The sequence below is a fragment of the Schistocerca gregaria genome, chromosome 1 (assembly GCF_023897955.1).
Source record: "Schistocerca gregaria isolate iqSchGreg1 chromosome 1, iqSchGreg1.2, whole genome shotgun sequence".
NCBI lineage: Eukaryota > Metazoa > Arthropoda > Insecta > Orthoptera > Acrididae > Schistocerca > Schistocerca gregaria.
In genome coordinates this window covers 620,578,336-620,594,037 of record NC_064920.1, presented here as the reverse complement: position 1 = coordinate 620,594,037, position 15,702 = coordinate 620,578,336, and the positions used below count along the sequence as shown (strand labels likewise).

Here is a 15,702-nt window from a genome sequence, read left to right as displayed (position 1 = left end):
ATCATTGTTAACAGATATACTACTAGACATTTCATTTGCCATATTATTTTAGTTCTAAAAGGAGAGTGAAGGAAACAGGATTCTCTGGAAATTGTTGTATTCGCTTCGAGCGATTAATAGAAACCACAAAACACGTAAATCTTGGTGGTATGGCAGGGATATGCACTCCTGGCGTCCCGAACGCGGTACTTTCCAGTGTACCCCAAGTTTGTTTTCTCCGGATAACAGTTATTGCAATTACTGCTACTAGCGATTACAGGTGCAAAATGCAGAGAACCCTGTTCTTCACAAGAAAAGATAAAATAATATAGTTTTGAAGGATTCGATAGAGCACAACCGGATATCAACTGTGGGACAAGAGTCTTATCTTCAAAACAGTATTTTTTATTCTTGAGTCTACAGCTTCCTTAGATGCGCTACGCCATGCATAAATGCTGAAGGCAGACAAAAATCTGTTCGGATGCCAGCACTTATTACTTAGATGAAGCACGCTTGGAAAGTATAAAAACCAGGGAAAGCAATAAGAAATCACGTTAATGCTTGTTTTTTATATCACGCCAGTAAATTTTAAACATTAATGTCGATAAAGTTAAATATAGTTGTAATTTTGATTTAAAAATTCTCAAAAGTACTCACATTTCTGGTCCATCCACCTGGGTGGCGTCCTTCTGCGGCGCTGGCACTCCTGGAACAAGATGCCACTGGTTTTAGTCGTTTCACAGTCTTGAGCATAGTATGGGTTAAGGAGTTTGCAGTCAACGCTAGCGTCGTATCAAGCACAGCTACTACCCTGTCAGGTGAGGCAGGACGGCAGTGTGCCTGTGGATGTCTGCAGGACTGCTGGTTACTGATGTGTCAGCAGGTCTTTGCCGTTAAGGCGATGTAGTGGACACCGTGTGTACACAGAAGCTACCCAAGCCCAGCAGCAGACGGAGCGCGTAAACAGTCACGCCGACAGACGACAGCAGCTGGTCGAGGGGCGGGCAACGCCCCTGCGGAAGCAAGGCCGCAACCCGCGCAACGAAGCACGCGCCTATCGAATACTGCCGCCTACTTGCACGTTTATGCTCCATGTCTGCGCTTCATTCACTACGAGGTTCATTTACATTTATCTGAGCCACAACCCCAAATTTATACCGAAGAATCAATTTGTGGCCTTCCCAGTGGCAGCAAGAAACTTTCATAATCACGTCAACAGGCTTGGACAACACAAGGTAAAATCGCTATATTAAATCGCTCAGTGCGATGGAGAAGTTAAATTATATATTCACAAGCTAGACAAACGTGTAGTTTTGAAACATCCGTACGTCATACATGTCGGATTTATTGAGTTAGGAGCACATATACAACTGAATTAAGAAAATTACAAGCAAATGTAATTCTAGCTGTTGCAATGCTCTCGCCTACAAGACTAAAATCCCATCGTTCGAGTCGGCCATCTCTTTGTTAAGGAATATTGTTGACAAAAGGGGAGGCTATACTAATTCAAGAAGCTGCATTCTTTATTCAATACTCATCCATTTAGAACGTCGCTGCAGCGCTCTCCATTCACATATATTAGAATTTTGAAATATTGTACAGATCTATCTTCAATAGAGTAGTTTGCAAACCATTCTCTTCTTAATGAGGCCTGCTTCGAATAATTATTGCTGCTAATGTTAATAATGATTACTGTTAATGTTACTAATTATTGGTGTTAATGAAATAGCATCATTACCAAAACTAAAACTGTATCTTATAGCATGCCGAGTGTTATCGATTCTAATGCACGCAATATGACACGTAATTTTAGTTCTGGCGAAAGTGCTTTATGAATTACAGTACCTTTATTCCTTATCGCATAATTAACTCTCTTTAGAAGAAACGTGAACAGTTCTGGTGACATTCTAAGATACTTAAAACAACTTCTTGGATCTTCCGTTATAAATTATTTCATCAAGGATGCTGAGCAACCGAGCTGACGTATTTTCTTCATCCAGTCACGAATCGAAACACGCTTCTTACTTTTTTCTTATGCAGCGATTCCGCGCAACAAGCTTTAACTCCATCACAAGTCGTGCGACGTTGCGACGTGCAGCTGCCAAAGCTTTAATTTCAGACACGACTCACTGAAGTGTGTACCGGTGTCGCCGTGTCTACAGTCATATACGAAATCACTTGCGTTCAACTCATTCCACGCAGCGAGTGGCGCAACCAAATGTCGTTGCGTAAACTGAGCTTAACAGCGGGCGCGCAGAATACCCGTTAACGGAGGCGCGACGTCAGAAAGACGGTCGTTGCTGTGTTTATTAGCGTAGGCCACAACGACTCTCGGTATGACAGTTGCGAGCGCACACACACACAAGCACGGACACCGGCCGAGGGAGATAAAGCTCACCTCCTTCGCATATGAGTGCCGTTTCACCGAACATACGGAAAAACAATGTATGACAGGAAATACTCCATCTTCACTTACAAGGGGTAGCGTGAACTATCCCTTCGAAAAAAATAGGATTACGTAATTAATTGTTTGTTTATTTGCAGATATGTGTCTGCAGTCCTTGTGAACAAGTTTTTCACTCGTTGCTAGCAGAGATTATAATAGAAAATGGCTATTAGGAACCTGTTTTTCCTTTTGCTGCATATGTATACACTTCACATTACTTTTGAAAAAATTCATGCAAGACGTCTTCAATGAAATTTTACTGTGACTTCACATGTACTGCGTTTAGTACTTTGTTTTTGAGTCAGATGAATGCAAAATAGATGAAGCCGTGGTAATATGCTTCGTATTTATTTTGACCACCCCGAATATCTTGTCCAGAACAAAATAAAAAATACGGGTCGGGTCAAAAGAAATTTTAGAAATTTGAAACGATATAGAAATCTATTGAGACAACTTACAGAATCGGAAGATGTGTCATTTTGTAACAAACAATCTCAACTTTCACATAAAACTGTCAAGCGTCGTTTTGGTTCCATGTGACTACCACTTATGATGCGGCAAACATCCCACCGATAGTAAATTTCGTCCCACACTCGTTGCAGCAAATCGGGAGTAAATTGTGAAATGGCAGCATAGATTCGATTTCTTAGGTCGGCTAAACTGTTTGGTAGGGGAGGAACATTCAGATTGTCTTTAATAAAATCCCGCAGAAAGAAAGTCTGGGGAGCGATGTCGCCATTTGGTTGTCCCTTCGTGGCCAGTTCATCGACCTGGGAAGAGATTATCGAGGAAACGAACTTCAGTGAGGAAATGAGGTGACGAACCGTCGTGCTGGTACTAAACCATCCCATCTCGGTCATTTTCATCGATTTGTGGAATTAAAAACTTTTCAACCTTAACCAGATACATAATACCAGTGACAGGTTTCTCCATGAAGGAGAAAAGGCCGTACACTTCCAATTTACTCTGGGCACTGTTGTGCTGGCAGAAGAGCCAACACCGTGTTACGAGTGGAGGCCGAAATGCACGCGTTTAGCTCACGAAGGCTGGCGTGAGGAGGGAAGGACTCTACTGATGTGAGGTCTGGAACATGACAAGGAATTAGAATTCAGAAAGCGGGCGTAATTAGTTTGATACTTAACTTTAATCCATTAATGATGAACGTCGCTCTTGACGGTACATGATTCACAATATTATCTGTTCAGAGTACATTCTTGAAGAACCATCGCTAGCAAAGTCGGCTGTACAACTGGGCGAGTGCTAGGAAGTCTTTCTAGACCTGTCGTGTGGAGCCGCTCGGTCTGCAATCACTGATAGTGGCGACACGCGTGTCCGACGTATACTAACGGACCGCGGCCGATTTAAAGGCTACCACCTAGCAAGTGTGGTGTCTGCCGGTGATACCACAGGCACAGAACGCATTACCTCTGAAACTGTCACGACTATGTTCCTGGGTTGCATGTGGATTGTGGCTGCCCCATGTTTACACAGAACAATTGCTGAAACCCCACACCCAGCGAGTACGCTCCGCGGCAATGTAAGTAGCCACTTTACCAGTGCACAACACTGGTGATCCTGGTGGCGGAATGTAACAAGGTTGTCTGCTACAAAACGACACGTCAACCGATTCTGTAAGCTATCTCAATAAATTTATAGATCATTCAAAAGCTGTAAAGCCCTTATTGACTCACCCTGTATATCAAGCAAATGTTGCTTAGCTGCCAGTGGGATAAGAACCCATCTTCCCGACCTCCGTGCGAGCCTTGGGCTGGAATTTCCTGTTTTCTGAAGCGTCACAACAGGACCAGACAACTTACGTCGGGAAGCTGGGTTCTTGTCAGGATTTCGCTCTCTGTAGAGTAGCATTAGGCCTACTTTCAACTACAGTACAGTAAAAATAATTATACTGCAGTTTTTTAATAAAGGGCTGAGTGGCATTACTGTACACAACATGTCATTTAAAAGTATTACAATACTTTACTACATGCATCCGCGTTGTGAACAAAAAAAAACATTATTGCAATTATTGTTCTGCTAATTTACTTTTACCATAAATGAGTAGCATTTATACCTTCTTTTCGATCGTGTGGATTGTATTCACTCGCGTCTTTAACTTAAGATGGTTGACTGAATGATTGGTGGGCATTTTTCTTGGTTTTCAATGTGTTTACTGTCAACTACGGCACGTGAATGAATTACTGTACTCTTGCTAATACGGGAGAATCAGTTTTGCGTTAGGTCTGCAATAATGTAGGGATAATCAGTTTTGTTTTACGTTTTTAATAATGTCATGTTTATGTGAATGGTACACTGTAATACCTTTCCAACACGTCTTGAGGAGAAAGTGGATTGATGTTTAAAAAAGACGTACTGCTGACCATATCTTCTTAACTAATAAAGATATAGAAAGGCAATCACGCTACTTAATGCTCTCCCGCCCCCCCCCCTCCCCGGTATAGCTAAAAAACTAACTGGTCATATTTTTTATTTTGCTTCATGGCAAGGAGTTATTTTGTGTGGTTAAGATAGATGAGACACATTGTGTATACCTACTGGATGATGGGCAGTGCAACGTGAATTTAAATGTACACTGTAGGATTACATACAAATCGTTGGTACAGAAACGAATTTGGACAGAAACGACACTTATGCTTAAAGAGAGAGAGTGAAAATCTACAAATACAATGATTGTCAGCACCCAATCAAATACTTCCTTTTCTTTCTTTCTCAGATATAACGCTTATCAATATGTTGAACATTTACTGTACTTTATCACGAGGAGCAAATTTCCAAGTATAAAGACGGAGGAACCACTAGCTCACCGGACACGCTATGAACCGTCATAGCATTAGCCTAAGTGGTTAACGGAGATTGGAAAATTATTATCAAGAAGGCTAAATCGGGTTTTGGACTAATTAAGGTGCCTCCCCCCTCCCGACCTCTCTCATAAGAATCCGTGTCGTAATCAGTTTGGTCCATATATAATATAGTTGCTTAAATTCGGTATTTCTGTTACGCAGCTTGACTTTCAACTACTCCTTAGTAATCACTCGTGTTTATGCTGTACCTTAAAAATAATCATTAATTTGCAGGCAGTTTATCATAATGTATGACAAATTAAATTTTAACATAAAAACAATGTAGATTTATTCGAGTCCGTTCACTGCAAATATAGATGCTTGTTGGAAAATCTTGTTAACTAGGCTTTAGTGGGTAACTTCCGCTAGCGTAGGCTGGCTCAGTGGCTCCATGCGCTTTACTCACTTACTGAAGTGTTCGTTGCTGATTTCAGTTTATGGAGCAAAAATAAACAGGATTAGGAACGAAGATAATGTGCGAGCGTCGTTCACGAAGTAAAGCAACATATTTTTTTCTCGTTAAATTTTGGTTGAAACAAAATGCGGAACTTTTATGGGACATCGCGAAATATTTCCGTTTCAGCCCCTATAGTTTCTCGGAGCTCCGATGTGTGGCGGCACTATACCTAGGCTTCGAAAAAAATTGTTCAAATGGCTCTGAGCACTATGGGACTTAACATCTGAGGTCATCAGTCCCCTAGAACTTAGAACTACTTAAACCTAACTAATCTAAGGACATCACACACATCCATGCCCGACGCAGGATTCGAACCTGCGACTGTAGAGGTCGCGCGATTTAAGACTGAGGCGCCGAGAACCCCTCGGCGACACCGACTGGCGTAGCCTTCGAAACGGCATCTGTAACGGAGGCGCGTTCCAAGTAAAGAGCTGTCATGGAGTTTGTTTTGGGGGAAAACCATAGCATCTCAGATACTCATACAGATTTGCTGAATGTCTACCTGTGCGGAGATCTGGCAGCGAACAAAACCATGGTCAGTCGTTGGGCGAGGCGCCCATAATTATAGGAACAAAGTCGCACAAAGCTGTTTGCCAGCCTCACACAGCTGTGATCCCCGAAGTGTGGATATGTGGGAACACTTTAATTCGAGATGATCGACGGACATCTCGCTGCTGAAGTGGACGCCGTTGCTGGCAGTGGCGGCTCACTCGTCTACCAGTTGGGGTACCTAAAGGGGTGTGGCCGCTGGGTTCCTAGTCCCCTAACAAAAGTCCATAGAGAGGAAAGAAGAAATATTTGTGCGGAGTTGCTTGCGGGATAGGTCGATGGCGATAATTTTTTGTCGAACATCGTCACAGGCGATGAAACGTGCGTTAATGACATCGAACCGGAAAGAAAACAGCAATTCATGGAGTAGCGCCACACCGCCTCTCCTCTGAAGAAAATGTTCGATGCCGCACTCTCAGCCGCTAAAGTCATGGCGACGGTGTTTTGGGGCTCTGAAGGGGTTGTTCTGTGTGATGTCCTCCCTCATGGTGCAACAATCAATTCAGAATATTGTGTTACACTCAGGAAATTGAAGAAACGACTTCAGCGTGTTCGTCGCCACAAAAATGCAAACGAATTTGTCCTTCTCAGCGACAACCAAGGCGTCAGACAAGTGTGCACACGGAAAAGGTGCTCACAAAACTTCACTGGACTGTTCTTCCGCCGGCTTGGTGGCCGAGCGGTTCTAGGTGCGAAGTCCGGAACCGCGCGACTGCTACGGTCGCAGGTTCGAATCCTGCCTTGGGCGTGGATGTGTGTGATGTCCTTAAGCTAGTTAGGTTTAAGAAGTTCTAAGTTCTGACCTCAGATGTTAAGTCCCATAGTCCTCAGAGCCATTTGAACTGTTCTTCCTCATCCTCCCTGTAGACCGGATCCCGCATTTTCCATCTGTTTAGCCCAGTGAAGAATGCACTCCGCAGAAAGCAGTACGTGGATGACTGGGAGGTTATTGATGCAGCACGACGTTGGTTCCGAGATGGACTTCTCGAGTGATCATGCGGGCATACAGGCCCTTCCAGTAAGGTGGCGTAAGGCTGTCGCACTGAACGGAGATAACGTAGAAAAACAGAGTTTTGTAGCTGGGGAATAATATAGTGTATTGGACTCGTGAATAAAAGTAACGTGCTTACAGAAAAAAATGTATTGCATTACTTATTTAACGCCCCTTGTATTAACCAAGAGAATCTAATTTAATTTTCACATCATTATAGGTAGTTTTCTATGAGAAATATTTTAAAACATGATTCCACACAGAGTGTTACTTCGTACTCTGCACACCAATAAGATGGCTCTTTTCGAAGACCTCTTTTCGAGCATACTCAACACTTCCTTGTTGGTCTTTTCCTCGTCGTGATTGGTCGAAATTCTGCACTCAGCGTGACTATAAGATGAGCCGCTTTTGGTGTTCAAGGTGGACGTTCAATTGACGTTGTCGTGGAGAGGACATGGTTAATTGTAACGTGAGACAACTCATGACTTCCAATCTTGTCTTGTATAATGCTATTGTAAAGTTGTTATTAATACACAATTGCTGCATCAGTGGCGGAATACATGTGGTTTCTACCTCCAGCTTTGCCCTCGAGCTTAGTGAGACAGCTACCCAATAGTCGTCCGCGTACGACACACCGTCTACAACGTCCTTCCAATAAGGCATGCCCAGCAAAGGGCTCAGTGGTTAGGTTTAAAAAAGAAAAACGAGAAAGAGGGCGACGTATGTAGCCTTGATGGTAGTATTTGGTAATCCATTTGATGACCTTTAGCTATTAAGCATGCCATTTAACATTACGTCCTCTACAGTACTCCACCAGACTATTGTACTCGCGTTTTGTAGTTTGGAGATCTCTTAAGCGGGCGAAGGCGCCTGCTATGACCACGCCGGCCGCTGTGGCCGAGCAGTTCTAGACGCTTCAGTTTGGAGCCGCGCGACCGCTACGGTCGCAGGTTCGAATCCTGCCTCGGGCATGGATGTGTTTAAGTTAAGTAGTTCTAAGTTCTAGGGGACTGATGACCTCAGATGTTAAGTCCCATAGTGCTCAGAGCCATTTGAGCCATTTTTTTGCTATGACCACCGCTGTAGATATCGCATTTCTTAGAGGCGCTTGTGGTTTCATTGACTGCGTAGTGCCCACTTGTTACGAGCGCAGCTGGAACATTGTGCTACTCGTTTTGCACCGCGGCTTTTGTGCAGCGTCACGGCGCTCCGACCCGACCTGCCTCACAGTGTCCCGCTGCGGGAAGGCGACGCTCAGCACTCGTGGCGCCGCAGGCGGGCCGTTAGCACAGATTAATACATTAGCTTGGCGCTGAACGCGGTACGACCGTGCACATAGAGTGCGAGACGATGTGGCCGCCCACATCACAGGTGCCGGGCTGTGCACTCGCTGCCGTAGCACTGGTTTATAGTGTGTTCGGGATGATTTGAGAAAGCCGTCACCGCTATAGTGCCGTAGGCGGCGACGTATTGATCAAAGCATACTATCTGCTTTGATCAGTTGTCTAACATGCTGGGTCGTAATTACCTGTGAGTCTACAGAGCCCTCAGACTTGATTTTATACTGTTTCTCAGAGGTGTTCCGTGCAGAAACACAGACAACCGCACCGATGACAGTAAATAAAACAAAGAACGTGAAAGCATGGCTTCTTTACTGTAGTATGTCATCGAGATCGACATTCATCCCGCTGTGCCGAGCTAACACTACCTGAACAAGCGTGTTTACGCCACATTGCGGCCATGATTTATTTTATCGCGTCAGACTCCTTACGCAACTGTAGCTATTTAGCCGGTAGTAACGAGAGGTTACAAACTCTACAAGTGACAGACGGTCATGCCATTGGGCAGGGAGTGTGGGATGGGAGAGCTGTGTGAGAACGGCGAGTTCTCCTTCGGCGTCGACAAAGAGTCCCCTATTCGATTTGGCGTCAAGGCGAAAAACTTCTAGTATTAACATTTCATTTCGAAAATACTGAAGAGTTTGTCCACACTGATTTGTATATAATTACAGTTTAAATAATTCAAAAGTAATAAGAGAATTTAATGCTGCGAATGATTGGCGGACTTAACCTAGCAATCACGAAAGCGCCCAGCGCGAGCGGGCAGAAAAAGAATAGCTCGGTACCGAATCTAAGACTAGCCTTCACGCAGGCAATGTGTGTGCACTAATTAAAAGTGAGTTTAAGTTTAACTTTGCCCCGGAAAATGTTTGTACTCAGTCTAGTACTGCAATCGAGATTGTGTATTCGCATAGGTCGCGAACGTTTATACTCGCTTATGGAAGTAGCTAACTTGAGGTTTTGTGCTGACTAGTGCGACGATTAGAACAGAAGATACAAGGATAGGGTGTATTGTTTTGTGAACACTGTGGTGCTCGAAAGGTTATATTGAGACAGTCTTATCATTACAGCGATTAATAATTTCAGACTGGATCTCAGAGAGGGTTGACTGAGAAAACGCATTTTCCTCATTTTTCAAAAATGGTTTAGATAGCTCTGAGCTCTGTGGGACTTAACATCTGAGGTCATCAGTCCCTTAGAACATAGAATTACTTAAACCTAACTAACCTAAGGACACCACACACATCCAGGATTCGAACCTGCGACCGTAGCGGTCGCTCGGTTCCAGACTGTAGCGCCTAGAACCGCTAGGCCACAGCGACCGGCTCCTCATTTTTGTTTGAATTAATAAATGAGGTGACATCTCATGTATTCACACTTTATTGTTGCGTCTTAGTCGCATTCCTGAAAGCAACTCCAAAATTCACCGTCCTTCGATGGCATTGCAAGCCGCAACCTACAAATATTAAATTCAATGGGGACATCGAGACAACTTTAGAAGAGAAGATCTAAGAAAGCTTCCCCACGATGATCTAGGGAAGAATCTAGTGAAATTTGCTAGAATTTACCTTCGCAGTTCATTTAACGTAGCCTTCCACACGCAATGTTTCGCAAACTACAACCTGCGCGTCTAAGCCAGGTTTTCCTAGGAGCAGGAATTTTGTGCCGCGCGAACAGGGCTGGGCGTTGTCTGCCGGCAGCGACGCATAAACTTAAATACGTTGCGCATTTGTGTTTTCCCAGAAAACGATGCCGCAGGCGCATTAACTACTCAATGTAGCTTGCTGTCAGACGGTTCAAACAAAGTGTTGTTATTTTAAACACGCTTTTAATGTACTGTACAGCGCTGATGGATGGCATAGGAGAAAAGAAAATGGAACTTTTGTGCTTCCTAATAGCAAAACATAATGGACGACAAAGAGGAGGATTATTTACTCCACGCTTATTCGAAGCGCAGAAAAACTGCGAGAAATACGTTTTTCACAGTGCATCAGTTAACAGTTAACCTTCCTCGGCACTGAATCGCACTTGTAGCGTTTTAGCACACTTCGTAGCCGTTTTTCACACGAACTTTACTGAACTGCAGCAGCTGCTTCTTTGGAACGCAAGCAGCGTACAACGCATTAGACTCGTCCAGAAGCAGTTGGCCTGTCAAGCCTGACGTAATGCGCTGGCGCACTGTCGGAAACCACCTTTTCTATTTTGTCATTGTCAAACGGACGACGCACTACACCGGGCGCATTACGTACTACGCGGCACAAAATTTTTGCTTGCAGGAAAATCCGATTTTAGTGTGTCCGCCAACATACTGAGTCACATTTCTTCTCGTTCTTTTATTGGACAGGATAGGAAACGCTACAAGGATCACAGTTTGAGGTATGGAGATGGTGATTGTTTCGTAGTCAGTGGTAATACACTTAGGTCAGGAACAAGTTGTTTTGGCGACGTTGTGTTGGGCTGCAGTGACTTCTGGACGCGGCTTCACGTGGCGTTGCTCTTCTCCGAGGCGCCTTGTGCTGACCGTAGCTTTGTGCTCTCTGCAACTACAGATTCCATTTTTCGCTCCAGTAGCTTTCAATTCCGTACGGCAGAGACACTCACTGCAGAGCAGAGGGTCGGCGCTGAGGCTGAAAGAAGCCATCTGAATTGCTTAGACAAGTAACACATTCAAGTAACCTAGTACGAGGAAGCAAGGTTTGGTTTTAAAGCTTGGTAGGCAGTGAGGTGTTTATAGGCAGAGCTCCGACACAGTTGAACAAGGATAGGAGTATCAGTTGGACAAAGACGAGGAAAAAAAAAACAGGCCTCAGCTTTGTTGCATATTCTTCAAATATATTTACAACGCGTCCATGTAAGATAAATGTGGAGGCCCGGTTTTGGATCCCGGCCGAAATTTGTCACAATTATTTTTCCCCCAGTTCAGTAACAGCAAAGTACATGTGGTGAAGTCGAACTCTGAACTCTGCACTGTATCCAATGGCGTTGGACGTCCACGGCTCATCTCACAACGTGGAATTCGGAGACTTGCCGGCTCTGTAAAGCAGGACAGCCGGCGATCCTTGGCACACACACTACAATGATGGTGCACGGAAAGTTGTTTCGCAGGATACCGTTCAGTGTACATTGTTGAACGGAGGTCTCCGCGACAGATGACATCTACGTGTTGCTATGTTGGCACTACGACGTGGTCAGTTATGACTGAATTGGGTACAAGATCATCGAGATTGGACCGTCGATCAACTGAAATGTGTTGCCTGGTCCGATGTATCACGTTTCTAGCTGCATCATGTCGTTGGTAGCGTCTGGATACGCCGTCGTCCGGACGAAGGGCTACTCGAAACATGTTCAGAGCCTCGACGTAGACCGTTGGTGGAATATTGTGCCATGGGAGACATAAAGATGAGATCTGTCGTTGTACTCGAAAGTAACATGAGACATGTGGACTACATGAACATATCGTGCAGTGCTCTCCAGGCCTGCACAAATGGACCTGCTACACGCCAACGGTTCCTGAATCCATCAAGGAATGTAAGATCTGACGATGATATTCAAGAAGATTGAAACCGGTCATCTGAAGATATAAACAACTTAAATGTGATCACGTCTGTGTGTACTGGAATAAGTTGCAATATTATAAAGATAGCTGTTTGTCCTATAACAATGATCCAAAATATGTTGGATCTAACATTATGCCTAGAGCAAAGAGATAGAACGGTACAGTGTCTCAGTGCAAGAGAAGCACTCACGCTGTATATTTTGGGAGTACTGCGAAGAACCGATATAAAATGGGACTATCACGTAAAATCAATATTTTGCCAGACGAGCCGAACACTTAGATTTGTTGGGCATCTCTAAACAAAATCTCATACAAAGCTGCAGTGCGGCCAATTCTGCAATACTTTTCCAGACTTTGGACACATCAGATAGACGTGATAACAGACATCGAACGAATTCAGAGACGCGTTGCTAGATCGGTGTAGCTCATACGTAAATGGTAACAGAAATGCTCGCGGAACTTACAAGGGAGTCGTTGAAAGGAAGACAACGTAATTCTCGCGGAAACATTTTGGATAATTTTAGAAAGCCTATACTGGAAGATGACTGTGTGACCATTATGCTGCCACCAACGTACTTCAAGAGTAGAGAGTAGAGGTAATAAAATAAATAAATAAATAAAAAGGAGAGAGAGAGAGAGAGAGTCATTTTTCCTTCACTCGGTGTGAGAATGGAATAAGAAAGAAGGATTCTGCAACATACAGGTACAATGGCTTGCTGAATATACGTGTAGGTGTAGAATATAGAATGTAATCTAATCAATACAATGAAACATTAGGATTCCTAGGATACCGACAGGTGTCGATATCTTCGTTTACACAAGGAGCAGTTAATATAAAAACTGTGTCGATAAAAATTATTTATTTCACACGTGAATATTTGTATTTCGTGTATTTAGAACAAAGCTGAAGTTTGAACATAAAATTTTGCAAATTCATTTATATTAAATTTTGCTAAACATGTATCAACGGTTGTCTCTGAAAAAGATGTAAACTCTTGGTTCTTCTCCATCGTGTTCAGACTTGGCGGGAAGTGGTGGTGATGTTGTCAAGCCTTTGTGTGTGGAGTGCAGAAAGCAGAGTTATTGCTCGATTTGTTAGTTCCTTGTGTGAGAAGTTTCAGAACACAAATGTTTCAGAGTTCAGATACTTTACTCCATTTTCTAATTTAAAAACTACCATATTTTCACATTCCTTTCGTGAGTTAATTTTCTATGTACTAGATCAAAATGTCGACGTTACCATGCCTCTAAAGACGACAACGAAGCCAGTATCAAGACAGTCAGCTAAGTAAAATCATTATAACCTTGAATGTGAATATGCCCTTAGATTTAGCTCACTTCAAAACATTGCATACTACGAGATGTACGAGGTGTGTGAGAAAAGTAATGAGACTGACAACAGTGTGAATGATCTAGTAATGCTATCTTCTCTACTTGTGAGGACAGGGGTGCATACCCTTTTGGAATGCCCAGTACGGCCGGCCGTTGTTGCTGAACGGTTGTAGGCGCTTCAGTCCGGAACCGCGCTACTGCCACGGTCGCAGGTTCGAATCGAGCCTCGGGCATGGGTGTGTGTGATGTCCTTAGGTTAGTTAGGTTTAAGTAGTTGTAAGTTCTAGGGGACTGGTGACCTCATATGGTAAGTCCCATAGTGCTCAGAGCCATTTGAACCATTTTTTTCTCAGTAGGGGTTTCAGCTCCGTTCAGTCATCATGTGATTTTTCGAGAGTTGCCAAGGCTGAGAATAACGACTACGCCGGTGTGTAGCTGCCGAACGGGACAAAAAATGGTTCAAATGGCTCTGAGCACTATGGGACTCAACTGGTGTGGTCATTAGTCCCCTAGAACTTAGAACTACTTAAACCTTACTAACCTAAGGACATCACACACATCCATGCCCGAGGCAGGATTCGAACCTGCGACCGTAGCAGTCGCACGGTTCCGGACTGCGCGCCTAGAACCGCGAGACCACCGCGGCCGGCCCGAAGGGGACAATTTTGCTGTTTGGAAAAAGTTTTGATACATAAAAAAGCTAAGTCTCATTACTTTCCTGGCACAACTCGTGGGCCTGAGGCGCAATTTAAGCTTGTAACAGCTGTTCATCGCAGCGTGTTCTGCTTAATGGTAGAGCTTGTAATCTCGTTCTGTGGTGGTTTTATTCGTTTGCGCTTGATGTCGCACTGAAGAAAAGTGGACGAGAGCGCGTAGCGTGGTCTGAAACGTAACGCACCAGAGCCCAGTGACAGACAGAGGTATCGATTGCAGGGCAGAGCGCGCCTGGGCGGTCAGCGGCCTGTGTTCGGCGCCCGCCTGTCGCCTACACGCACCACTGCCCTCCTGCGTGCAGCGGCAGCCCCGCGTCGCTACCCCATCGCGGGAGCTCAGCGTCCTACTGGCACACACGGCACAGATGTTAAGCAAACCTAACAAGTCAGCCTACTAGTTTGACACGCATTTGGCCGAACTTAGCAGTGACTACAGCTATCCTAACAGTATCAAATTTAATCGACTGCGGCAACAAGTTTACTGTTATTAGTCACAGTATGTTTTATTTCCACTACTCGTTTCAGAGGTTCAAATCTCCATCATCAGGTGGATTTATGTCTATTAGTACGACTTGTATGTGTTATTTCTACGACGTTGGGATAGCCCTTGGCGCTGTATAGTGGTAAAAGACAGCCGGTCGCAGTGGACGAGCGGTTCTAGGCGCTTTAGTCTGGAACCGCGCTACCGCTACGATCGCAGGTTCGAATCCTGCCTCGGTCATGGATGTGTGTGATGTCCTCAGGTTAGTTAGGTTGAAGTAGTTTCAAGTTTTAGGGGACTGATGACCTCAGCAGTTAAGTCCCATAGTGCTCAGAGCCATTTGAACTATTTGAATATCATATAAAACTCACACACACGTTTTAAACACTTAAGTAAAACATGGCAGCTAGAATCCAATGCTGCAAAGAACATGTGGCACAATAAAGTTACCTTCAGTACCAAAAACGTGAAACTATTTCAGAACAAAATTTTTGTGATCAAAAATGGCTCTGAGCACTATGGGACTTAACATCTGAGGTCATCAGTCGCCTAGAACTTAGAACTAATTAAACCTAACTAACCTAAGGACATCACACACATCCATGCCCGAGGCAGGATTCGAACCTGCGAGCGTAGCAGTCACGCGGTTCCAGACTAAAGCGCCTAGAACCGCTCGACCACAGCGGCCGGCAAATTTTTATGTTTTTTATACGTTTATGTAAGCACGGACGGCATATTAGAGGCTTTAAGCTTAAAGAATATATAAAACAATTATGTTTCCAATAATGGCAAATTTGTTTATTAATTTTACGTATTATTACTATGTTATGCTGATGGTTATGTGTGCTAATGTGTGTGGATGTGTTACGTCAATAATTTTTATAACATGTAATAGACGCAAGCTTAATAACTAGAGCTCTGTCACACCAAAAACTGAGCATTTTTATCCCCGCTCCCTTGTTCCCTTTCACCCTTTTTCTCGCAACCCTCGCCCAGACCC

At 44.0% G+C, this 15,702-nt stretch overlaps 1 protein-coding gene across 3 annotated transcripts in view; it reads right to left on the bottom strand.

Annotated features, from left to right (window-relative positions):
* Nucleotides 1-15,702, bottom strand: part of LOC126359375 (uncharacterized) — a 661,877-nt gene that overhangs the window by 299,890 nt on the left and 346,285 nt on the right. For all 3 annotated transcript variants that reach the window (XM_050007626.1, XM_050007624.1, XM_050007625.1), the window contains exon 5: nt 637-685. The gene's annotated coding sequence lies outside the window, so the exon portion shown is untranslated. The remainder of the gene's footprint in view (nt 1-636; nt 686-15,702) is intronic.